This window comes from Pteronotus mesoamericanus, unplaced genomic scaffold (genome assembly GCF_021234165.1).
Source record: "Pteronotus mesoamericanus isolate MK-2021 breed Mesoamerican mustached bat unplaced genomic scaffold, CSHL_Meso_final contig_26, whole genome shotgun sequence".
Classification (NCBI taxonomy): Eukaryota; Metazoa; Chordata; class Mammalia; order Chiroptera; family Mormoopidae; genus Pteronotus; species Pteronotus mesoamericanus.
The window spans coordinates 505,331-524,687 of NW_026555109.1; the positions used below are offsets into that span (position 1 = coordinate 505,331).

Consider the following 19,357-nt stretch of genomic DNA (forward strand, 5'->3'; position numbering starts at 1 on the left):
ATGCATCTCACACGTGGTAGACCCTGCACTCTAACAGCTATGGCGGACCCCATGAAGCTCCTGGTGCTGCCCCTGTCAACATAGGACATAGAGCCCCTGCCCCCACACATGTGAGACCATCTCCTTGGAGGGTTCAGTCAGCCCCAAGCAGCCCCATGTTTGCACAGCTGCACTTTGCTTCCTTTGGGGCCTTCCAAGCCTCACTCACCTCATCCTTGTTTTTCCTTTCCCACCAGAGCACCTCTGAGTGACAGTTCTCTTCAGTGTCAAAGCCACCCATTAGCACAGCCAGAATTTCATTAATAAGCTGATTCTAAATGTTCCCATTTCAAGTATATATATAACTTTACCCAAGGATTATATTATTAGTAAATTTAGGCAGAATGGGTCTTGTCCCCTTAAGTGGCATTTGAATGGCCACAGATGCCATGTAGGCAGAGATAAAATTTGGCCTGACATTTGAGCAAGTGTGCGTTATCAGTAGGTTCGTTGTAAAGAACCAACTCCTGCTCAGAAACAACTGGTTGGGAAAAAAAGAGATGCGTTTTTTCCATCTTATTTTTGTTACATGTTCTTGGTAGAGTAGTAAACCAAGAAAGGAAAACCTATAAAGCTGATCCTTACAATACTCCCAATATTATACAGTTTTGGGAGCAAAAACTCTGAGGGTAAGTGTAGGGCTTCCTCTCAGAAAACAAGCCACTCCTCAGCACATGGGAGTCCCACAGCAACAGTGAGTACAGGGAAGCTTCTGTCTACTTATAGGTCCCACTCTCTAGTCCCACCATTGCTTCCAGAAAGGTAGGTTCTTATTTTGACCAAAGCTAAGCACAAAGGAAACGTGCTATTAACAGAGAGTGAAGAAGATTTTGAAATGAAATTCCATTTTGAATGGCCTGTGCCATTGCTTAGAACTGGAGGCATCAACTTCATAAATGTCTATTTGGAAATAGACATTTGTTCCTGGGACAAAATGTCCTTCCTTATATTGCAAGGCCCCTTTCAGCTATAAAGGTGATTGTGTAGTTTCTATCCACTTGTTTTCCATAGAAGGTAAAAAGAATTGGAGTTTTCAGTTTATGCCCTTCCTCTTTTAGGATAAGTGTCTTTCTCGCTTGGTCAGTTCAGGGTGCCATAACAAAATACCACAAACTTGGAGGCGTAAATAACAGAAATGTATTTAACTTCTCACAGTTCTGGAGTTTGGGAAGTCCAAGATCAAGGTTCTTAGACTGGCTGATTGGTTCCTGGTGAGGACTGTCTTCCCAGTGTGCACATGGTTCCCTTCCCCTTGTGTCCTCATATGGGATAGAGAAAGCAAACTTGTGTCTCTTACAAGGATACTAGTCCTGCCAGTCAGGGCTCCATCCTTCTGACCACACTGAACCTTAATTACTTCTTTACTCCAAACTCAGCCACACTAGAGGATAGGGCTTCAACATAGGAATTTTGAAAAACAAAAAACAAAACACAATTCAGTCTATAAAAACTGTTATTTCACATAACCACGGAGAAAAGTTAGGGAGGAGGCCTGGTATAAAAAGTCAGACCACCCTGTGTTTCCTCCGAATCTGCCTGTTGAAAGTGGCTGTTGTTTTCCTGAACTTCTTGCCAACTTTTCCTGTCTGGCCTTGCATTCTCCCAGGTGGTAAGAACTGAACTGATACCCAGGCTGCTGCCTGTGCTCCACCAAGCAACCTGGCTTTTCTTTGGTTTCTTTTGCCATCTGCCCTGTTCCTTCTGAACTCCCTGCCCCTGTCTCTACTTCCACGCGACAGGTGATGGGTTCCCACTGCTAGCCCATGCACCTTGTGGCTTTTGTATATGGAATATGTGTGTTTTGTTTATGCATCTGTATGATATGTAAAATACATGTCTTCATATGTGTACATAGTACACCCTTTGGAGTTTGGTTTTTAAACAATTAGTAAAATACTCGGACAAGAAAAATATAATCCACTACAGAAAATCAAAAATAAGTTCACAATCTTTACTTATTTCTCTAGTTTCCCCCTCTACGGTTATATATAAATCCATAGGAAAGACAACTCTTAACTCACGTATAACTTGGCAGGATCAAATTATTTTTGTTTTTCTCAAGTAACTTGTTATAATCCACTATTCTAGAATATTTTTAAAATTTCACCTTTATTGATATATAATTGACATATAACATTGTAAAGTTTTGAAAAAAAAGCTTTGTTATATGTATACATTATGAAAGGATTCCCCCTATCTAGTTAATTAACATATCCGTCATATCACATATTTATCTTTTCTTTTGTTTGGTGAGAATATATAAGTTCTGCTACCTTAGCGAATTTCATTTATACAATACAATGGTATCAATTGTGGTTACCATGTGTACATTAGATCCTCAGACCTAATTCATCTTATAGCTGGAAGTTTATATCCTTTTACCAACCTTTTCCTATTTCCTCCCCTCCCCAGCATCTGGCACCCATTTTCCTGCTCCATTTCTATGAGTTTGACTTTGGTTTGTTTGTTTTAAGAATCCACATATAAGTGACACCATGCCTGGCTTATTTCACTTAGCATAACTCCCTCAAGAACAAAAATATTCTAATCTTTTAAGCATAAATCCAAGCCTAGTTTTTATTTTCAAAGTCCGGATACCTATATTCACTAAGAAAAAAATTAAAAGTGTATTCCTGAATTGGATATCTTAGGTTATAAGTGAAGGCCTATTAAGCAGAGAATGAAAATTGATTCTCAGGCTACTGGGGCATCTCAGCCAGTAGGATTGAACTGCAGTTGAGGATTGTGGTTATTCAAACCTGGTCTGAGGGTCAGACACATCTTCTGCTTCCCTTGTGGGCCTGGCTTTTTCTATCTGCAGACCTGCATTCCTACTTCTCCAGGCCTCATGGAAAGTAGAAGATGCCCATTCATGGAAATGAGTCCAGAATCACAAGCCTTACCTCAAGGAGAGGGGCAATGTCCTTTTCTCAATGGTGATTCCAAATTCCTGAAAAGGCTCTCTAATTGGCCCAGTTGTGCTAGGACTCCCTCTGTCTCCTCCCCCTCCCCCTGTAGAACAATCTGGATGTGCACCTCTTATTTGTCTGAATATAGTTTTGCTCAACTTTTCAGACACCACTTGGGAACAAGTCCTATACCCATCCCAAACCATAGACTAAATATAAAAAATCACCTCTAGAATGAATATTATCCCTTGTACCCATCTTAAGCCACGCAAGACTGAATTTTAAAAATCATCTTTAGAAGATTAGAATGAAATGGAGAAAAAAACAGGTATTCTCTTCTCATTTGACTTCTTTCATTCCCCACAGCTGATGGCAAAACACCTAATGAAATATTAATATGGTTTCTTAAGTCAAATAAGAATAAGCAGATTCAACTTGCTTTCTTGGTGTCCATGTGACACCTTAGACTGTTAAATAAACTTTAGGACATGTTAGAATTTGAAACATAGAAATATAGGATTTTTTGTTTGTTTTTCTTTCTGTGTACATTATTTTCACTTTTATTCTTTATAATTTAACCTTTATTGTATTTTTTTCCATTACCAATTAGTCCCCTTATACCCCCCTCCCACCAGCAACCACCACACTGTTGTCCATGTCCATGAGTCCTTTTTCTTTTTTACTCAACCCCCCATCCTTAAAACTTCCCCCCCAACAGCTGTCATCCTGCTCTCCATCTATGAAGGCTCCTAAAGCAGTCATTTATTCAGAACTTCTCCAACAATGACCTTCAAAGAAAAGCAGGCATTGTTCTTCTTGTCCCCTTTCTGAAAAGGCATGAACACTGCAGGTTGATAGGAGCTTCCAGAACCAAGTCCAGTGTCAACAGCACTAATGTTATTTGGAAGTTCAGTGTTAGCTCTCCACTTCCTCTGTGTCCTGTGTACAAGACCCATGAATCTGAATATAAACTCCAAGGACATTTACTCCTTGAGAGGCACCTCCCATTTACAAAAGTACAAGTAACCCTGGCAGGTGCCTCTCATTTTCTGTGACTCAAAGACTTGGAGTCCTTCGAGTCACATAAGAGGAATATAACTAGAACGTCTAACTTCTCATGGGCTTTAAAGCTCTGGTGTTCTGGTGTTGATCTGATTCAGACAAACCCTTCAGTTCTTTTGGTCTGGAAAGCCAGGGAAAGCCAAGCTGCCACCACTGACCTCACAGAATGGAGGAACCCTTTCTCTTTTGATCATTTGTCACCTGTTAAATGCCTTCCCCTGTGCCTTGAAACTGAGGATCCCATTTCTTTCTACAGAGTCATCTAGAAACAAGCTCTTAGCCCTTGGCCAATGGGTTCACTTATGAAAGCTCTAGAGTTCAGGTGACTGAAGCAAACCTGAGTTACATGTCAAAGTATTAACCTGAGTTTAAGTTAAACTTACACTTAGAGATGGTTAGGTCTGGTAAAAAAGATCTAAGAATTCAGCAGTTTGGGGGTAAGAAAAAGTCACCATTGGAGTCACCCAAGGTTTTTGTGGTGTCATGTTCTTTAACTGATAGTTGGCTGAAGCAGCAATACCCAGAGAAAATTCCAGTGGGAAAATGATATGACGTTACTGCAGAATGAGCAATGTCAAAGAGTTTACTGCCTATGCTTTTTTCTAGGACTTTTGTGGTTTCAGATCTTACATTTAAGTCTTTAAGCCATGTTGAGTTTATTCTTGTATATAGTATAAGAAAGTTATTTACTATCTTTTTCTTTGCATGTGTCTGTCTAGTTTTCCTAATGCCATTTATTAGAGAGGTTGTCTTTATGCCATTATATGTTCTTGCTTCCTCTCTCATAGATGAATTGACCATAGAGGTAGGTTCTCCCTTCTGTTCCATTGGTCTGTGTATCTGTTTTTTATGCCAATACCATACTGTTTTGATTACTATAGACTTGTAGTATAGTTTCATACCTGCAACTTTGTTCTTTCTCAAGATTGCTTGTCTATTTGCAGTATTTTGTGGGTTATTATTTCTAGTCTGTGAAAAATGCAACTGGCATTTTGATAGAGATTGCATTGAATCTGCAGGTTGCTTTGGGTAGTATGAGCATTTTAACAATGTTAATTCTTCTTATCCATGAGCAGTTATCCTTCCATTTATTTGCATATTCTTCACTTTCTTTCTTCAGTGTCCTATAGTTTTCCAAGTACACGTCTTTTACCTCCTTGGTTAAATTTATTCCCTGGTATTTTGTTCTTTTTGATGTGTTTGTCAATGGGATTGTTTTCTTAATTTCTCTTTTTGGTGGTTCATTATCGGTGTATAAAAATATAATCAATTTTTGAATATTTGTATCCTGCTACTTGACCGAATTCACTTGTTAGTTTTAATTGTTTTTTTGTGGCTTCTTTGGGGTTATCTATATATTAACATGTCATCTGAAAATTATGAGTTTTACTTCTCCCTTTTTGATTCAGATGGCTTTTCTTTCTTTTTCTTGTCTGATTACTGTGGGTAGGAATCCAAACACTATGATGAATAAAACTGATAACTGTGGATATCATTATTTTCTTCCTTATCTTACCTTTCAGCTTTTCACTGTTGAGTATCATATTAGCTGTGGGTCTACCTCATATGGCCTTTATTATGTTGAAGTGTGTTTCCTCTATCCCCACTTTGGTGAGAGTTTTTTATCACAAATGGATGCTGGATTTTGTCAAATGCTCTTTTTTTTAATGTATTGATGTGATTATATGATTTTTATCCTTCATTTTGTTTATGTGGTATATTACAGTAATTGATTTGTGGATATTGAACCAACCTTGAATCCCAGGAATAAATCCCACTTCAATCAGGTTTACTAATATTTTGTTGAGATGTTTATCCGGGATACTGGCCTATCATTTTTTTCTGTAATACCTTTGTCCGATTTTGGTATCAGGGTATTATTGCTGGCCTCATTAAATGAGCTTGGAAGCCTTCCCTTTCCTGCAGTTTTTTTGGAATAGTTTGAGAAGGATATTAATTTCTCTTTGACTGGTAAAATTTACCTTTGAAGGCATATGGTCAAGGACTTTTGTTCATTGAGAGCTCTTTGATTAGTGATTCAATTTTTTTAGGAGCTATCAGTCTGTTCACATTTTCTTTCTTCTTGATTCACTCTTGGAAGATTGTGTGCTTCTAGTAATTTATCCATTTATTCCAGATTGTCCAATTTGTTCGCATATAATTGTTTGTCTTTTTTTTTTAATAATCATTCGTACTTCTGTGGTGTCGTTTGTCACTTCTCGTCTTTCATTTCTGATTTTATTTATTTGAGTCCACTCTTTTCCTTGATGAGTCTGATTAAAGGTTTATCAGTTTTGTTTATCTTTTCAAAGAACCAGTTCTTGAATTTACTTATTTCTGTACTGTGTTTTTAGTTTCTATTTTAAGTTTATTTCTATTTTCATGTTTATTATTTTCTTCCTCCTATTTACTTTCAGCTTTGTCTGTTGTTCTTTTTCTAGTTTCCATAGGTGTAAGTTTAGTTAGAAGGTTTACTTGAGATTTTTCTTGTTTCTTGAGATAGGACTCTATGACTATGGTTTTTCCCACTTAGAACTGTCCCATAGATTGTGGGTCATTGTGTTTTCAGTTTTATTTGTCTGTAGGTATCTTTTCATTTCTTCCTTGATCCCATTCATTGTTTAATAACATGTTATTTAGCCTCCATGTGATTGTATTTTTCACTTCTCTTGTCATAGATTTCTACTTACATAGCATTGTGATCAGAGAAGATACTTGATATGATTTCAATCTTCTTAAATTTTTTAAGACTTGTTTTGTGGCTTAACATGTGTCTAGCCTAGAAAATGTTCCCTGTACACTTGGAAAGAATGAATATTCTGCTGCTTTGGGTGAAATGTAATAAATATATCAATTAAATCTATTTGGTCTTATGTGTCATTTAAGGCCACCGTTCCCTTGTTGATTTTTCTGTCCGGATGATCTATCCATTGATGTCACTGGGGTGTTAAGCCCCAGACTATGACTATGTTACTGTCAACCCTCTCCCTTCATCTTCATCAGTAATTACTTTATATATTTAGGTGCTTTTGCATTGGATGCATAAATGTTTATAAGAGTTAGATCTTCTGTTGGATTGCTCCCTTTATCATTATGAAGTGTCCTTCTTTATGCCTTGTTATAGCCTTTGTTTTAAAGTCTGTTTTGTCTGATACAAGTATTGCTACCCTGGCTTTTTTTTGTTTCCATTTGCATGGAATATCTCTTACCATCCTTTCAGTTTGTGTGTCTTTCATGCTGAAGTGGGTATCTTGTAGGTGACAAATACATAAGTATAGAGCATAGCAGACACCCAAGAGGTAATTCATGCATAAATACTGCCACTGTGCAGAAACTTCAGTGACATGCAGTGTGATTCCTAGAGAGAATACCAGCCTGCCTCTGGCTCAAGTCCATATGCCCTTGACACTGTGATTCAGACCACTCTTCAGCCTACTTTGCAACAGCAAAACACTGCACTTTCTTTCTTTTCAGTTGTCAGTGCTCCTTGACTGAATGTAGTTCTCTCTGAATGCCATGTGAGCAAGACCACAATGTTGCTTAGGTGTTCTTTATTGGAAACAGGAGGTGAACTCTTGAGGCACACAGAAGAAAGCAGTAACTGAGTAGAAGCTTTTGCTTGGGAATTACCCAAGGATCACAGCTTAACTGCAGAATTTCTAGTACTACTGTGAGATTTACAAATTCTAATTTAATTTTTTATAGTAGCCATCTTGCACAAGAGGCAGCCAAACCCAACCAGCTGGAAACATGCACACACCTATACACCATCCATACCACACACATTAATGACAGCAACATATATATGCTTTACAGAGATAGGTATATTTATCTCATTTTTTAATCATCTGTGGTAGAAGAAAGGCTTTGTTGCACTTAATAAGACGATCAATATGTTTTAACACCTCTGAGATAGGGCTGATTTTTGGTTGGATGCTAGAAGCAATTGTCATACATACAATTATTTCATAACAGATTTTAGATTTGTTATTGCAGTTTTTATTAGTATACAGTAGAATTAGAAAGGCAACTAGATTTTATTTAGAATGTGATGCAAATAGCTTTTATAATGAGAAATTCATTGATTTATATATCCTTTTTCTTGCTGAGTTTCTTGCTGGCTTTGAAGATGTAGTTATTTAAGGTAGTCTGTTTTCCTTTTGTTTGTTTTGTTTTCCTTTTTTCCCCCTTTGAGACTTCCATCATTATTTTATCAATAAGAGATATGTCAAATTTATGTCTGTTAAATATTTTCTAGCTTCTCCCTAACACGTGAAAATATTACATTCTTTTTTTGACTTACATGTCTTTTGGTTCTTTCTGGATTGTTTCATTTTAAAGGAAAATTCTTGAAGGCCATCTTTTAGGTTTCCCTAATTGACACATCTCTGGTTGTTAATTTTTTATTTTTATGTTTTAAATAATTAAATTATTTTTTTAATTTAATTGTACTTTTTCCATTACCATTTACCCACCTTATACCTCCCTCCCTCTGCAAATCACCACACTGTTGTCTATGCCCATAAGTCCTTTTTCCTTTTTGCTCCATCCCTCCACCCCCTAAACTCCACACCAAGAGCTATCATCCTGCTCTACATGAGTCTAATGAACAAACTAAACTAACAAGCATAATAGAATTTTTTTACTTTTAAAAGAGACTAGAAAAATAGATCTTGAAACAATTATATGTCTAGTTAATTTTGCTACCAAAAACATAACAAAAAATTTAGATTCTTACTAATTTGCTTTTCACTTTATTCAACCTTTAAAGGGAACCAAAATTCTTTCATTTTCTGGAATAATTCAGAGAATATTTGCTATGCCCCATAACTTTGTCTTCCTGTGGAGTGTCAAAAGTCTTTTTTTAATCCTCTAAGAAAGTTAACTTTAGAGCAATTATGTACTCAAGAACCAGAATAGAATTCAGTTATGTTTATATTTATAACTAATATACATTCTGAGATGCATCACAACTGAACTTTCTAAAGAATTGAACAAAAATCAGAGTTATATTACTTGGTTAATATATTCAATGCACTAGGAAAATTTGCTCATAAGGTCTGTGATTTAAGGGTTAAAACAATTCTTCACTTTATTTTATTTTTAACTTTGAGTATAGTGGTGCTTTTAAACATTTTTTCTCAGTTCCAGGTGGCTCTTGGTTTTCTTTGTGTTATAATTTGTGGCTTGGAAAAAAAAAAAAGTTCAAGTTGCTCTCATACTTTATTACCTAGTCTTTCATGAAGGAAATCCCATTTTCATGACGAAATCTTGGTACATCTAATCCAGCCTGTGTATTTTGGCAACAGGGACAAGGAAAGTACAGTTGCTGCTGCTCCTTATATAAGATTTATTTTGTGGTAGGTAACCTTGGTATTCAGAGTTTTCACATTTAATTTACAACTTGTCTGTGTATTGTTACCAACCTGAAATTCATGATCCGTCAATTCAGTCTGTATAGTCTGTTGGAATCATGTTTTGACATTTTCTGGAAAGAGTCTCCTTTTTGATATGTGGCCTTTACAGAGCTCACTTCCTTCCTTCCTTCCTTCCTTCCTTCCTTCCTTCCTTCCTTCCTTCCTTCCTTCCTTCCTCCCTCCCTCCCTCCCTTCCTTGTTCCCTTCCTTTCTTTCTTTCTTTCTGCATAGTATACACAGTGTATATTTGTTTTTCTCACATGGAACCTTGTGACTAAAAGAGATGCTTCATTACATGCTATTTATACCTTTCAGAGACATAACTAAATCAAGGGTGACAGTAAAGTTCATTAAGTAGGAAAGTGGGATTAATATCTTTTCAAATGAATAAGTCCACTAATTTCCACATTGCACTACTATGGTTCTAACTGCATGTCAATGGCTTGGCAAACCTCTGCTTTCAAAGTATATCATCTCCAAATGAGCCCACTTCCTTCCTTAAAAGCGGATAACAATATATTGTAATAGTGGGTTAGAAAAAGTAGACATTTTTATAGGGAAATACATAATGTAACATTGAAATATTGCATAAAAGTTTAACTTAAGAAAGAAAAATAGTAACAACAAATTTCTGATATATGTATTCTACTTGGGAAAAAGAGATTTTATAGTAAGTATTTAATGTACTTAGAAATTGGTTGATTCATTTAGTTCTAATGACCTTACAAAGTGAACAAATATATTTTCTAAATACATTAGTAGAGAAAAATGGAATATCTTAATTTCAAGCACTCTGCTTAAAGTTGATAATTAGCAAAAATTAAAGTGTTTGCATTTGACAAAATACAGATTAAGGTAACAAATATATTTGTGTTATATTTGAATAAGTTTTGCAAATATCTATATAGAATTTTGTCATATCTGTTAAGATAGGAACAGATGAAATCCTATAATAAATCAAACCATAAATGAGAAAATGCTTTTAATACTCATAATTTTCAAATAGGTTTTGATATGGAGCTAAAAGCCTTATTTTGTTATCTTAATACTTTGACTAAAGTGTCTAGCTCTATAATATGATTGATACAACTCTAATTTTATCAATATTTTGTGATAGAAAATGTTAATATTCCTCCTGAGCTATATAGTCCTTTCATTTTTCCCTGCGGCGTGGGAAGAGCAGGGCAATTTCTCTTCTGCTAACTACTCATACCTGTAACTGTAACAATATTATGTCTTGTTATATATCCATTACATATAATATAAATCGAAGCTTTTAGTAGAAAACTGCCACCATAACTGTTTGAAACTCAGAACAAGTGGAATTTTTCCCAATAACAATCCAAAATAACAGTCCATAACATGGGGCAGTTAAGAAGTCAGCACATCATTGGCTCACTTCATCCATGTCTAGTGGTTGAATGGGTCTGTCATAACAAGGTACTTATTATACTTAATAAATCTAAATGAATGTATTTCTTTTTGAATTTGTGACTAAATAAAAAGAGCAATGATTTCTTTTCTCTCACAAGTTTACACAGCTTACATAGCTTATCTCTGAAAATTGCAAAGATGTTGTCAGGTGAGAGATGCCTGTTATGCAATTTCTATCCCAATATGTTTCACTTTAGATGTCAAATAAATTGGAGACTGTGCAGGATATGCAAAACCATCTAAATGTCTGAATAAAATATATGAACTATTTGTATGGTCTTTTTCTATGTCTTCAAAAAAAAAGTTGTTTACCATCATCAGGAAAAATTATGGAACAATAACTGGTCTATTTTCTGTGGTCAAAATGTGTTGACAAATCTGCTGTTTCTGAGCATCTTCCACAGCCTCTGCCTCCACAACCATTCCCTTTCCAAACTACTTTCCTTTTTCCCTTTGGGTCAGTGAAGACCCCTGGAAGCATCAGGCTCTAATGAGCTAGAGCCCCATTCTGGAACTCTGCAGGGTGCTGTGTTTTTGCTGTTCACTGTCTAGTGAAGACTTACTGATCTATTAACTTCCATGACTCTTGACTGCCTTCCTAAGCATTATGGTAGGCATTGGGGGTTCTGTTTATTGGCCATCTCTAACACACTTGAGACATTAACAAGGTAATTGAAACTTCTTAGGCAAATTGGATAGAGAATGTGAAGTAGATACTGTTAAAGCAATCCAGAACACTATTGAGAACCACTGGGAAATAAGGAAGATTTCTGAGCCTGGTTGGTAAGTAACTTGTAAGGAATATTCCTGAAAATAAAAAATTAAAGAAGAATTGCCTGCTACACAATGGCAATTATTATTATAAAGTGATAGTTAAACAGCACTGTCTTGAAGTCCTATTACATTATGGGGTTTCCTTTTGTGTCTTATGGCAGATATGCCAATCCTGTTTGTACTAGAAGTCCTTGAAGTGTGTGATTTTTATTAGTTTTAGATGCCAAGAAACATGTACTTCATTAGGGGGTGAGTACTGAAGAGTGATTCTTCCATCCTCATATTCACATTCCATAGTTCCTCTTACCAAAGCAGTATTAACAGGAAGTAGGTTTCCATCATATGGCAAGGGATGGGCAGCGCCTTCGCTCTCTAGTTCTCATTCTTCCCCCAGCCTGGGGTGATCTTGGCAGAAACCCACAGAGCACCAGCTGTGTAGGTCATTTTCCTCTCCTCCTCCTCCCAGACCCAACAGTTGAGGGAAGAGAAGGAGAAGCAAGCAGAAGCTGTCTACTTTAGGGTAATATAGAGGACAGTCTCAGCATTCTTGTGGATACATGTGATATATCCCATAAGCAGGAAGTTTGTAAGGCCAATGTGATGGATTGCTGCTCAAAACTACTCCAAGTTAATATTGCAGGAGCCTGACTAAAGGAGTAATATTCTACATCCTAAGTATTTGTCAGATTTCAGGAGCACAGAGTTAGGTCAATCATGAAAATAAATGAAATTCAATCAAGTTATAACAATAATTCATACAGAAACATGCCCAAATCACAAAGTGAGCACACTCAGGTGTCCCACAGACAGATCCAGTAATAGATTTTAAATCCCCAGAAGTTTCTCCTGATAACACTTGCTCATCATTACTTCCCCCCGAGGATAGTTACTATCATGATTTGTAATACCATAGATTAGTGTGACAAATAGATTCATGAACAGCAGAATCAAATGTTTATTCTTTTGTGTGAATTCCTTCATTCTGCATTATATTTGAGAGTTTCATTCATGGTGTTACTGTGGCTATAGTATATTCATTCTCATTGCCGGAATGAACGCCGCAATATAGTCATTCAGTATACTGATAATGGACATGTGGATTGTTTCTAACTTGGGGCTATTACATATCTTTTGGTATATATATCCATTTCTGTTGCATGTTTATGGAATTGTTGGGCCCATAGACTATGCATACATTCAGCTTAGAAACTGCCCAGCAATTTTCCAAATTAGTGGCACAGATCCACTTGCTTCATGTCCTCACAAATATTTGGTATTTTCCATCTATTTCATAATAATATACGTTAAAATTTTTTAAATTGTGGAAAAATACATGCAACATAAAATGTATGATTTTAACCATTTTGAAGTTAAGTAGTATTATGTATATTCATATTGTTGTACAATCTCCAGAATTTTTCATCTTGCAAAACTGAAACTATATATACATGTACTAACAACTCCCCATATCTCCCCTCCCCATGGCTCCTAGAAACTACCATTGTACTTTGTTTCTATGAGATTGACTATGCTGGATACCCCATAAGTATTATCATCCAGCATATGCAGTATTTGTCCTTTTGACAATGAAATACCTTTAAAGAATAATGTTTACCTGCTTAATATGAAGTTAGTTACATTATGTTCTATGCATAGATAGATTAGGTTACATGCAACCTAACATTATGCAATGTAGAATTTCCAGATACCTCATTAGGCTCAGTACTGGTATTTGTGAGCACCCAAGGCACTTGACATAATGTGAAAGGTCTTGAGGAGTTCGTCATACTAGAAACTTAAAGTGACTTCTCTTTACTGTTTAAAAATGACTATGGTTAATCACAGTACATTTTTCTTTAAGTTGGGAAAAAAAATTTTTTAATTCTTTCTTTAAAAACAATGTATTATGGGAAATCCCAAACTGTAAGCCTCCCCCTCAATTCCCTTTATTACTAATTCTACTATCTTTAAATTATTTTTCAGATGTTTCTTTAATGTCATGCATTTTCATTTCTATCACCTTGTGTAGAATTTAAAGATTTAACTAAACTTTAGCAAACTTAACGAAACTTTTGGTAAAAAGTGACAAACTTCTCTAAGTGCTCTTTAAATAGTGATGGTAACATTGTTTTATTTGGGCAGGGTATGTGTGGAAGAAGGTATGGAAAGATTTGGGTCCTGGACGCTGGGTGAAGCATTATCACACTCTTCTGCCTGGATTGACAGCTAGTACCAGCTGTGGTAGGACCCAGCTGTCTCCTACAATATAAGTCCTTATTTGGGACACAGATCACTAGGCCATCTATAAATTTTGTTGTGAAACTAATTTGTGGCCATGTACACACAAACCCATGTATGCATGTCAATAACGATTAATTTATAAGTCCACTTATTCCTCAATGTTGCTCTAACCATGTTGTTTCAAGTGATTTTTCATTTCCCCACTGGATCACAGTATCAATATTTGATGGCACCTGCGACCTTGCTTATCCAGATACATAATATTCTTCCTCATATTCTTTTTTAGAACTGTAAAAAAAAAATCTAACAGTGGGCTCACCTAGGAGTAAGAAAGGAACTAGAAAGTAAAGCAGAAGAACCAATGTCTGGAATTTGGGGAGAAAAAAGTGACATGAAGCAGGAAGAACAACACCCTTCCTAACACCAGCATCTTCTCTACTATCTGATTTATATTTAAACCCTGTTGGAGGTGGCAGCTTATTTCTCTCTAGACAGATTGTTAGGCTTGAATAGTTTTACATCAGAAGGTTCATTATCTCTAAACTGAAAACCTCCTTTCCTATATATATATATTTTAATCGTCACCCAAGGATATGTTTATTGATGTTAGACAGAGGGAAAGGGTGAGAGTGAGAGAGACATTGAGTGGTTGCCTCTCGTACTGGCTCCAACTGGGGATCGAACCTGCAACTTTTTGGTGTGATGATGCTCCAAACAACTGAGCCACCCAAACAGAGCTCTTTTCCTGTAACTTCTGACATTTCCTTAGCCTTCTGAGCCCTAACCCTGCCCTGTCTCTACTGGCTGAAACAACAGGACAGCTCTCCATTATCAGCTGCAACATTGGCTGCTCTTGAGCTTGGAGTTGACTGCATCCACATTATTTGTCCTTTCAATGAGATGCTCTCAATATGCCATTCTTAGAAAGTGAAGGTCTGAATGGTAAGTTTTTATAATGTTAAATTTTCTTTGCTGGCTCTTATTTCTTCTACCTACCAGATCTAGGTGGCCCTTACTTCTTTGAATCCTTCCATATTTCAGCAGATACCTCTCTGTAGAAGGACAATAGCACATGTATTCTTCCTGGATGGTTAGATTCCAAATAAAATGAGTACAGATTCCCTTCCACTTTTTTTCTAATGTAAAATGTGTTTTGGTATAGTCACCCCCAGGGTCTTAGGTTCAGGCTTCTCCAACAATACCTTAGACTGGCTGGCTTAAAAAACAAATTTATTTCTCACAATTCCGAGGCTGGGAAATCTAAGATCAAGGTGCTGGAGGTTTGGTATCTGGTGAAAACGCAGCCCTGGTTCTCTTCACTGGGTCCTTACATGATATATATGGGACAAGAGAGGTCTTGGGAGTCTCTCTTATGGATACTAATGCCACTCATAAGGGCTCTACCTTCTTGACCTTATCATCTCCTGAAGACCTCTCCTCCTAATACCATCACATTGGGGATTACATTTCAACATGTGAATTGGGGGGGCGAAGGGGTACAGAAACATTCAGTCCACTGTACCAGGGGTACTGAGTTTATGCATTTGATGCTGAAATGAGAGAAATTATTTCTTTCCTATACTCATTTTCCCATGGGTACAGAAAACAGTACTTCTAGGAATATGTACTTAATTTTTTTTTTCAACATCGTTGGACCCATCTTTACATGTAACTTATTACTGATTTGATGTAATAAAACTGTTGACCTTTGTTACTGGCTCTCCAATTCTTATGTACTGTTCCCGGTATACTTGGTATCCATACAATGTTACTTAAAATAAAAGCTCTTGTCTCCCTCATTGGCTGATTAAATTTAGGTTAGGTGGGTCATTTGGGGAGTAAACAGTCTCCCCAGCACTTTTCCAGCTTCTTCACTAGTGAAGTAATGCTGACTTCTGGATGGAGGCTTACAGCTGAAGTCTAGGAGAAATGCTAGTCCTGCCTATTTTGCTAATTCACTTTGTACTCATGAACTCAAAATCAGGTTTCTCACTTCAATATTACATGTATGTCAAAGGCATTGATAAATGGAAGAAGTACCTTCTTGAACACATACTCAGAAGTTTTCTCAAATATATTTACCTTAGCATTTGTAGCTTTTCCAGTTTGGTCTCAAGAGAGCTGTCATACAGAAAGAATTTGTGTCTGGGGAGTTGGTAAAACATAGTATCTTGGTTAAACTTATGTATCATGTTTTAAAAAAAGAAAAGTAAAAACTGAAACCACCAGAGTCTCAAAGCTTCACTGTTTCCAATATCCTGAAACAGCCACAGGGCATTTCAGCCGAGAAAGCAAAGCTTGTTTTATCACTGCTTTTCTCCCGCCTACCTTCCTTCCTTCTTTCCTTCCTTCCTTCCTTCCTTCCTTCTTTCCTTCCTTCCTTCCTTCCTTCCTTCCTTCTTTCCTTCCTTCCTTCCTTCCTTCCTTCCTTCCTTCCTTCCTTCCTTCCTTCCTTCCTTCCTTCCTTCCTTCCTTCCTTCTTTCATTCATTCAAGATTGGGGCCATAGGAGGAATGGAGTCCAGGTCTTAGCTTAGGTACCACTGTCCTGTGCCCTTCCCACATCCTGTGTCTCCCACCCCATCAGAGCACTCAGCACATGGCATTGTACCTCCTGCTTCATTGCTGGTCTGTCCCCACTACCTGTGAACAGAAACCATGTCTGATCCAGTAATCAGTTTATTCCAAGTGCCCTTGCACATGGTGGGTTTGTGCTGAGGAATTATGAATAGGTAGATGGTAAAGGAACACTACCCAGATATATCCTTTTTTTGAAATTATATTTTATTGATTATGCTATTACAGTTGTCCCAATTTTCCCCCTTTGCCCTCCTCCACTCACCACCCTCCACTCCATCAGGCCATAGATTTACCCAACAGGCTTGGAGGCAACACTGAGTTAAATTAAAGTTGTTAATGATATAATAAATGCTTTTGAAAAATTTCCATTGGGCAATCCAATGGATTTCTGCTTTGAAAAATGAATGAAAATCAAACATAAAGACACAAATGGCTCACTCAGCAATGAATAAGCACATGGAAAAGAACATTCAAGTACATGTGTGTTGCCTGTCTATAGTGTTTCATTTCTGCTTTATATTTTTGTTCCATGCAGGTGATAAACCAGCTTGGCCTATAGTATCATGAAGGAAAGATGCTATTCCACAGCCTCATACTTAGAGATTTAGTCTTCCTCACTTGCTTTTCTGTCTTAAATTGTGGTTTAAAAAAACATGTAATATTCACCACCTTACCTATTTTTAATACAGTTGAATAGTGTTAAGTATATTCACATTGTTGTGAAACATATCTCCAGAGCTTTTTCATTCTGCAAATCGGCAACTTGATACCCATTAAAAAAACAACACTCCCTTCCCCTATCCCCTAAAAACCACCATTGCACTTTCTGTTTCTATGAATTGTTCTCTTACAATCACTCTCGAGTCTTCTCTCCTGCTTCAGTGCCATTTGGACTAATCATGCCTTTAATAGAGAATTATATGTAATTTGCACAGTGATTTTTTAAAATGGAGTGCCAACTTATACCTAGGAGTAAATGGGCCTCTAATTAGCTTTTAGCAAGTAGCATAACTGTTTAAAATATGTTAAAGTTATCTTGCATGATTAACTAAGAAATTAGGTGGTAAAAGGCCAATCCAACCTTTAAAAACTAAATAATTCTCCGTCCTCTCTCAGCCAGAATTGCTGGACTGTCCAATTTCTAGGTAAACCTGTTAACTCTGTTTTTTCTACAAGGGTGTATTTAATTTTGAATAAATGATAGAATCTGTTTCAAAAACATGCTTATTGCCCTCCAGTATTTTAGTTTGATTTATTTTCAACACTAATGTAACTATTTATAAATTTGGACAAAATGTATTTAATGACTACACACTTTTTAGAATGTCACTTTGAATAATGCCAGCTTTATCTAGGGTACACACTCAGTTCTCAGTGGCATGCATCCCTTTCTGTTTGTTGCCACAGCAGATGAATGTTTTGAATGCTATGAAATCATGGAAGACTGTTTTTAAAGATAACACCTAATTGCTTGGCTTTGTTGTTGTTAATTTTCTAGAAACACCTGTATGTTGTTCAATATGGCTTTTTCTCTCAGTGCTGACATTAGGTCACTAGAGGCTGGCCCTGTTACTTAATTTAGTTTATAAGTTTATAATGGGCATCATTTTACTTAAAAGGTGTAATATGCACCCATACTTTTTATTATCTTATATTTCCATTTTCTCACTGTTGACTTTGAGCATTGGTAATATTACATAAAGGTGAAGTGTCACTACAATTGCTGGGACGTTCAGCTTTAAGATAAGGTTTTATAACAAGGCTTTGAACTGAGCCAAGAACTGAAAGCCAGTATAGCATAACAACAAAATGTGCTACATCCAAAGGTATTTTCTTTACCAAATTTTGAAATAATTACACAAGAACACGCTAGTGAACCTGCTCAAAATGGAACTGATGTACTGGATCATCCAAAAGCACAACATCAAAAACAGCCAACACATTGATATGTTCTCTGAACACTTGAAAGAACATAAAATGCCCTTTCATTTAACATATTTTGTGTATTTATAAAAGCCATCTGAGAGATAAGGCCACATGGCCAATTAATACTGGTGATGTGGCAGTTTCACTGTCAGTTCAGTCTTGTATATTGTTGCCCAGTTTGACATTTGTTTCCTGATTAGTAGAACGACATTCTTTATTTTCTTATTTTCCCTTTAACATTTTCCCCTGTGGTTAGCCTTTCTTGAGTGTTTTGCTTTTATGGCTTTTGAAAGATGTCAGCTCTTTGAGCAACAATTTCAGTAATAAAAATATATTAATTTTTTATTTAGAATGCAGACCCCAGCTTATAGTTGTATATATTTAAGACTGTGCTATCATAGTGTCTCCATGAGAATTACAGTTTTAAAGTAATTTCATTCATTCATCCATTCAGCAAATCTTTATGAGCACCCATTGTGTATCATACTGTTCTGATGAACAAAACAGGTGAAGATCCATGCATTAGCAGAGTGTGCTTTCTATCAGAGAAAGACTGCATATATAAGAACCACTATAAAGAAATACATTGTTTTGGATGCTGAGGAGGTCAAACTGAAAGTAAAAAATGAAAAGAAATAGAGTAGAATAAGAGGAATGGAGGTATGGGGGCAAATTACAGTTTTAAATAGGGTGTTTAGGGTCAGCCCTTTTGAGAATCTGATATTTGTGCAATAATTGGAAAAAAGTGAGGAAATTATCCATGAAGATTTCTGGGAGAGAAAGTGGAACAGTCAGTGCAAAGGCCTTGAGGCAAGTATGTTTCTGATATGCTCAGAAAACAGCCTGTGTGGCTGGAGCTCTGTGAGCAGGACAGAGAGCAATTTTGATATGAGCTTGGGCAGGCAATGTGAGAGTAGAGAAGATCCCCTGGACTTTGTTTTCCACTGAAAGAATTCTCTCTGGCTTTTACTGTGAG

At 36.6% G+C, this 19,357-nt stretch overlaps 1 protein-coding gene across 1 annotated transcript in view; it reads left to right on the forward strand.

Moving 5' to 3' along the window:
• Positions 1-19,357, forward strand: part of FARP1 (FERM, ARH/RhoGEF and pleckstrin domain protein 1) — a 400,915-nt gene that overhangs the window by 220,754 nt on the left and 160,804 nt on the right. The window lies entirely within an intron of this gene.